Genomic DNA, 8,060 nt, shown 5'->3' with positions numbered 1-8,060 from the left:
GCTGCTATGGAGAAGAAAAATGGACAGCTTCAAGAATTATGCTTCTTTGGCCGAATATGAGTAGCCACCAAGTGAATTAGTTGCTGGAATTTATGAAGCACTTTTTGGCCATTGCTCTCCACGAAATTGACCCTTGGAGAAGCTCAAAATATCAGCTTGAATTCCATTGAGCTACACAAAAAATAATCAGCTGGAAACACAAGGTAGCTGCACTTTAAATGCCTTCCATGCATGTGCCCAAATACATGCTCCTTCTTTATGAGCTTCCTTTGCCATTAAGCTAGCTGAAAACATCAAATAAATGTGGTTAAGACAAGTTTAATACTCATGAAATCATCAATGGACATATTAAAAATCTGCACATTAATTTAACTAAGACAAATTAACTAGCGACCACTAATAAATTTGTCTAAGTCAAGACACATTAAAACTTTGTAATTAAACTAAACACATTTAATTTATGACTTAATATGGACATATTAAAGGCATGTGTTAATATAAAACATATTTAATAAGCTGAATTAAGAATGTCCAGATTAAGACACATTTATTTAATTAAATGATTTTGAGCTGATTCTAACTAACACAACTAATTAAATTTATTCAAAATAAATATAATCAGCTCCTTGAACTAATTAAGTGCCGAATTGAGCTAAATTAAGCTGACACGAGCTAAAATCAGCTTGTAGGATGGTGCGAATCAAGCTAGTTGAGCTGGGCATTTTATGGGCAATCAACCCATCACTCCACAATCGAGCAATATAGCTTGCTACAGCATCTTGGAACTTCTTGGCACGTGCTCGAGTAATTGGCCCCAAAGGCAACTCCATGGATTCGGCACCTATCTTCATGGGCGAGCTCATATCATCCTCCCTCTCTTCGAAGCGATTCGTCCTCGAATCGTCACCTACATCAAAAGGAGAAAGATCAGCAACGTTAAAACTTGCACTCACTCCATACTCACCCGGTAGGTCAATCTTGTAGACGTTGTCATTGATCCGTTCCAATACTTGAAAAGGGCCATCACCCCTTGATTGAAGCTTGGATTTCCTTTGATCGGGAAACCGTTCTTTGCGCATGTGGATCCAAACCCAGTCACCGGGTTCGAACACGACTCGTTTGCGCCCTTTATTTGCCCCTCGAACATATTGTTCGGTTCTCCTCTCAATATTATCCTTAACATTTTTGTGCAATTGTTTAACAAATTCGGCCTTCTTTTTGCCATCTACATGTACTAATTCATTAGAAGGCATAGGAATCAAATCAAGAGGAGTAATGGGGTTAAAACCGTATACTACCTCAAAAGGAGAAAATTTCGTAGCAGAATGAACGGTTCGATTGTATGCGAACTCCACATGAGGTAAGCAATCTTCCCACATCTTCAAATTCTTTTTCAAAATAGCTCGAAGCAATGTTGATAACACACGGTTGACTACTTCGGTTTGGCCATCCGTTTGAGGGTGGCATGTCATCGAAAATAGAAGTTTGGTGCCCAATTTCCCCCACAACGTCCTCCAAAAATGACTTAGAAACTTTGTGTCGCGATCGGAGACAATGGTTCGAGGGATTCCATGCAACCTAACAACTTCCTTGAAAAGCAGTTAGCAACGTTAGTAGCATCATCAGTTTATTACAAGGTATAAAATGGGCCATTTTGAAAAACGGTCTACAACAACAAATATTGAATCTCTCCTCTTTTGGTTCTTGGAAGGCCCGAGCGAAGTCCATTGAAATGTCTACCCACGGAGCATCGTGAATAGGCAGGGTGTATAAACCATGCGGTTTGATTCGTGACTTTGCCTTCTTACAAGTGATGCAACGATCACATTTCCTTATTACGTCACGTTTCATTTTGGGCCAATAGAAATGTTCATGCAATATTGCTAAAGTTTTAGCAATTCCGAAGTGGCCCATAAGTCCTCCGCTATGAGCTTCTTCTACAAGGACGTTTCTCACAGAACTTTGAGGCACACAAAGCTTGCCTTCACGAAATAAATAGCCCTCATGCTGAAAGTACTTTTCACAAGCACCATGCGAACAAGACTCATAAATTTCACCAAAGTCAGCATCGGATTTATAAAGATCTTTGATAAATTCAAAACCAAACAGTTTAGAATCCATTAAATTGACAAGTGCGTACCTTCGTGATAGGGCATCGGCTACAACATTTTCCTTACCCTTTTTACACTTGATCACGTACGGGAACGACTCCAAATACTCCACCCACTTGGCATGACGTTTATTGAGCTTGGTTTGTCCCTTCAAATGCTTTAGAGCCTCGTGGTCCGAATGGATTACGAATTCCTTCGGCCATAAATAGTGTTGCCATGTTTCGAGAGCTCGGACCAACGCATATAGTTCCTTATCATACGTTGGATAATTCAACGTAGCTCCGTTAAGCTTTTCACTAAAGTATGCAATAGGCCGTCCATCTTGCATCAAAGCAGCGCCAATGCCGATACCTGAAGCGTCACACTCTATCTCGAATGTTTTGTTAAAATCGGTAAAGACAACAATGGTGCATTAGTTAGACATTCTTTAAGCTTATTAAAAGAATTTTCTTGTTCATCATCCACACAAAGGAGAATTTTCTTAATTATACCGCAAGGGGCAACAATGAGAACTAAAATTAGGCACAAACCTTCGGTAGAAGCTTGCCAACCCGTGAAAACTCCTCACTTGGCTGATGTTTGTTGGACGCGGCCATTCGTTGATCGCCTTGACCTTTTCTTGGTCAACTTCTAAACCACGAGCACTTACCACAAAGCCTAGAAAAACAACTTCATTAGTGTAAAAAGAACATTTCTTTAAATTGGCATAAAGTACCTCTTTTCGCAAGACTTCAAGCACGGCACGTAGATGTTGAATATGATCTTCCAAGCTCCTGCTATAAACTAAAATATCATCAAAATATACAACACAGAATTTCCCAATGAACGAACGTAAAACATAATTCATGAGACGCATGAAAGTACTAGGAGCGTTGGTAAGTCCGAATGGCATTACCAACCATTCATACAAACCATATTTAGTTTTGAACGCAGTTTTCCATTCGTCTCCCTCCCGCATTCTGATTTGATGATACCCACTTTTTAAATCGATCTTCGAAAACAATTGGGCTCCACTAAGTTCATCAAGCATGTCATCGAGGCGGGGAATAGGATGCCGATATTTTATGGTAATTTTATTGATGGGGCGGCAGTCAACGCACATTCGCCATGATCCATCCTTTTTAGGAACCAACAAAACCGGAACCGCGCACGGACTTAAACTTTCACGGATGTAGCCCTTCTCCATTAATTCGGCTACTTGTTTTTCCAATTCCTTCGTTTCCTCAGGATTACTTCTATATGCTGGCCTATTTGGAATTGCAGCACCCGGTACAAAATCGATTTGGTGCTCGATTCCTCGAATGGGAGGTAGGCCATTTGGCACTTCTTCGGGAAAAATATCTCCAAATTCCTGCAACAAAGAAACGATAGGAGTAGGCAAAGTATTTTCAAGTTCGTTAGTTTCCAATAAACACTCTTTGAACATAAGTACAAAGATGGGTTGCCTTGCCAACATCAATTTTTGAATCTCTCTTTTTGTAGCAAAAACACTCGTTTTTTTATTTTCATACTCTTGTTCTTTGTCTTTTGTCACTCTTGTTTTTACCTCACTCTCATCATTCGTTTCTTTCCTTTTCTTTTCACTCTTTTTGTTTTCCTCTTCTTCTTTTTCTCGCTCAATAGATTGCTTCATCTTGAGTTGGTCTTCATGCACTTGCTTCGGTGTGAGAGGAGCTAATGTAACATTCCTTCCAAGGTGCTTGAATGAATATCGGTTTGTATAACCGTCGTGGACTACTCGTCGGTCAAATTGCCAAGGACGGCCCAATAGCAAATGCCCCGCGTGCATGGGCACGACATCACAAATCACCTCGTCTTGGTACTTGCCTATGGAAAACGCCACTTTTGCTTGCTTAGTCACCTTGAGTTCACCTCCGTCATTTAGCCATTGTAGCTTGTAAGGGGTTGGATGCTTTGTGGTGGCTAAACCAAGTTTTTCAACAAGCAAAGAACTTGCGACGTTGGTGCAACTACCTCCGTCAATAATCAAACTACACACCTTACCTTGAACATGGCAACGGGTGTGAAAGATGTTATCTCGTTGTTGTTCCTCCTCGGCTACTTGGATATTCAAACTCCTTTTGACAACAAGTAATTCACCTTCAACGGGCAGCTCGAGCTCGTCACCTTCCTCCATGGGAATTTCAGGCTCCTCCTCTTGTTCATCTTCGGATTCAATCTCGCCATTTGAACGAACCACCATCACTCGTCGATTAGGACATTGACTCGCAATGTGGCCTCTTCATTGACACTTGAAACACTTGATATCGCGAGAATGATTCGAAGCAGCCTCGTTTTTATTTTTGCTAGCTTCGACACTTGGTTGGTTGGATTTAGCAGCAACAAAAGGCTCCTTAGGCCGATTAGGAGTTTTGCTAGTCCCTTGAGCCCACTTGTTGGTAGAAGCCGTTGGATGTGTTCGAGTGGATCCTTTCCTTTTCAATTGCTTTTCCACTTTGATTGCCATATGCACCATGTCCATAACTTCTACATAGTGTTGTAGCTCGACGATATTGGCAATATCCCGATTTAGGCCGGCTAGAAACCTCGCCATGGTTGCTTCACGATCCTCCTCCACGTCGGCTCTTATCATAGCAATTTCCATGTCTTTGTAATAGTCCTCGACGCTTCGGTTGCCTTGAGTGAGACTTTGCAATCGTTGGTACAACTCTCGATGGTAATAGGAGGGAACAAATCGCTTGCGCATAACAGCCTTCATTTCGGCCCACGTAGAGATAGGCCTCTCCCCATTCCTCCTTCGGCTAGTCACCAATTGATCCCACCACACGATCGCATAATCCGAGAATTCAATGGCAGCGAGCTTTACCTTCTTATTTTCTGAATAGTTATGGCACTCGAAGACGAGTTCCATCTTTTTTTCCCACTCCAAGTAAGATTCAGGATCATTCTTCCTTGAAACGGTGGAATAGTCATCTTGATATTTTTGAGATTGTCATCAGGACGGTCTCGATTTCTTGGGCCTCAATTTCGTTGGAACCGTTGTGGGTTTCCTTGTTCAGACAAGTGGTCACCTTCGGATTCTCCTTCATCAAAGTTGTCAATTGGTTGCTCTCGTTCTCGCCTTGCATCTTCCGGAGTCGCTTCGCGTTGTCCTCGAATTTCAACTCGATATAAGCGGTCTTCGATTGGTTCAAGCTTGCGATCAAACAATCGCTCCATTTCTCGCATAATGGCTTGCAAAGTGAGATCCGGCACTCCTCCTCCAACATTTCTTATGGGACGAAACCCACCTACCTCATTTGGATTCCTTTCCGGACTTCGTGACATTTTTTTTTTAAATTCTTTAAAGACTCACAACAAGAACTCACCAATCACTCACAAAGAATAATCACTCACTTTGGCTTTTCTACTCTCTAATAGTCTCACCAATCTCTCTTGCCTTTTACCACTCGATTTTCGCCTCTCGAAATTCTTCGCAAACTAAGTTTGACAAATCAAAATCGATTGGGGTTGACACAAAATAGATGTGGCTTGGTAGGGAATTATTTTAGGATCGGGTAGGCTAACAAACAAAGAAAGAAAAAAAATAGAAGGAAATAGTGTGGCTATATAAATACGGTTCCTCGGGCAGCAAACAATGGTTTTACTATCCAACTACGAACTTTTTTTTTACACTTTGCTGAATACAATAGAAAGTTTTGAACACAAAATAATATATATATTTTTTTTTCAAATTTTTTTTTCGAATTTTTTTTTACAATATCGTAATACCGATTACAACGATTCTTACTTGATACGCCCCGGCCTCGGTGATGAGAGTCGAGTCGTTGATGTGCCCGATCGTTAAAATTAAGGAGTATGAGTTGAGGTTTTCAAGTCGGGTTGAAAAGAACAAATTGGCTGGAAACAAGAAAATATTTAAGTGATTAAAGAATGGATAGGGTAGGTTCGATTTCAAGGCTGAAGAAAGAACCAATATTATATGCAATATCGACCCAAATCTTACGTTAGCTTGAAATGATGAAAAATTGTTAATCGTGACCCAATATCTATGAAAGATAAGAACCAACGATATAGGATTGAACGCCACACTTTAGTAAAGTGATAAGTTCGAAATTGACAGGATTGACGCCACAAGAATGTCTTGATAAGTCAATGGAGTCAAGAGAGAACAAAGGGAGTTGAAATACTCACCAATTGAACAAAAGTTCATAATTGATCAAAGTCTCAAAATTAGTAACCTTCAAATGATTACAAAAACAACAATTTATAGGCTGGATATGTTCCAGCCAAATGGACTCAAAGCAATCAGCTTAATTACACTTAATTGAACTCAAATGGCTGTTGAAATAACCAAAAAGTCATTTGGAAGCTTCTATGCATAGATGACACCAATGGGCAGGTTGTTTAGTCTTCCAATTCAGCTAATAATTGCACTAATGAGCTGAAATGATTTTGTTCAATGTTTGTTTAGCTGAAAACATTATGAGCAGCCTTTAATTCCTCCTTGGGCAACCAAATAAGCAGCAGCCAAATTAATGGTAGTTTAAGCACACGAACAGCCCAAGTGTGTGAACACTTGATCTCCAACAGCCTCCAAGTGTGGATGAACGAAAATGAATAGCTCTCATGGTGTGAAAATGTTTTGTGAGATGAATGGTCTTGTGTGAACAACTCTTTGTCCATTGCTCTTCACGAACAGCCACTTGGAGAATCTAAAAACTACTGCTGGATTTTTAATTTAGCTCATGGTCCATTGAGCTTTACGAATAGTCACATGAGGAAAAGGAATCATCAACTCTCTTCATGGCCAATCCATGCATGTACTTGAAAGCAATTTAATTTAGCAACTTAATTCATATTAGGACACATTTAAATTGACAGCAACAAGACACATTAAATCTGCTCATTAATTCAGCTGGACTAAGAAACATTAAAATGATGTAATAAGCTGAATAAATTCATGTCATGTGCTAACTAAGACATATTAAAAACATGTAATTAATTTGCCTAATCTAAGACACATTAAAACAAATAATAACTTAGACACAAATTTAATTCAACAACAGCTAAGACAAATTAATTAGAATATGAAATTAATTTGTCTCCACTTTAGACACAATTTAATCACTTCTAATTAAAAAGTCCGGAATTAAAATGCAATTTAATTATTTAAGCTGAATAAACTAATTTGCATTTATTTTATTCCAGCAACTAAAATTATAAAATGCAAAGTAAGCTCAAACAAGCAAATGAGCTCAATGAGCTGGAAACGAGCTGAATTGAGCTCAACGACCTAAGATTAGGCTTCATTTTACACTTGGGCCCCTCAAGCTTTAGCCACTCTCGATGACATCGAGTTGTGTTGAAACATGATGCGACCAGGTTCGCATCATTCCCTCCCTCTTGAAGACGATTTGTCCTCAAATCGGGCCACTTGCTCGAGAAAAATTTTTCACCGTCACAACCCCCTTGGTTGACGGTACTGACAATGTTGCTCTCGAGATCCTGAAATCCACACATAACTTGAACACAAGTCAGGTTATTTGCAGGCCCTACCTCTATAGGGATATGACGTTTAAATGTGTCATCTTCACGATAAAGATAATGATTAAGGACACGATGAATTGTAAACTTACAAAGGCTTTCTGAATTCGCATTCCAAACTTGAGCAAATAAACCATTACCGAGTTCAAGAGTATAAAAGGGTCTTACCTTTTCAAATTGACTCCCCATATTCGGCAGTAGGAAGGACAAAGGATTCAAGCTCAAGTTGCATCCATAAGACATGGAAAATTTATTCAATCGATTATGACCCCTTAGTCCTATTCGATCAAAACTTGTATACCTCAAATTATCAAACCGTTCTGATATGCCAACATTATGATCAAAGGAATTAATCATGTTACATGTCATCATTATTTCGCATAATCGTATCAAAGGTGAAGTAGACATACATGTTGTCAAACATTCATATGTCTCAGATCT

The 8,060-nt window shown here is 39.5% G+C and overlaps 1 pseudogene; it reads right to left on the bottom strand.

The window, feature by feature from the left end:
• Nucleotides 1-635: 635 nt before the first annotated feature.
• Nucleotides 636-5,399, bottom strand: LOC128036928 (uncharacterized; annotated as a pseudogene).
• Between the last annotated feature and the right edge of the window lie 2,661 nt (nucleotides 5,400-8,060).

The sequence above is a fragment of the Gossypium raimondii genome, unplaced genomic scaffold (genome assembly GCF_025698545.1).
Source record: "Gossypium raimondii isolate GPD5lz unplaced genomic scaffold, ASM2569854v1 Contig00089, whole genome shotgun sequence".
Classification (NCBI taxonomy): Eukaryota; Viridiplantae; Streptophyta; class Magnoliopsida; order Malvales; family Malvaceae; genus Gossypium; species Gossypium raimondii.
Note: the sequence above shows the minus strand (reverse complement) of the source record. Positions and strands in the feature narration are given on the sequence as shown.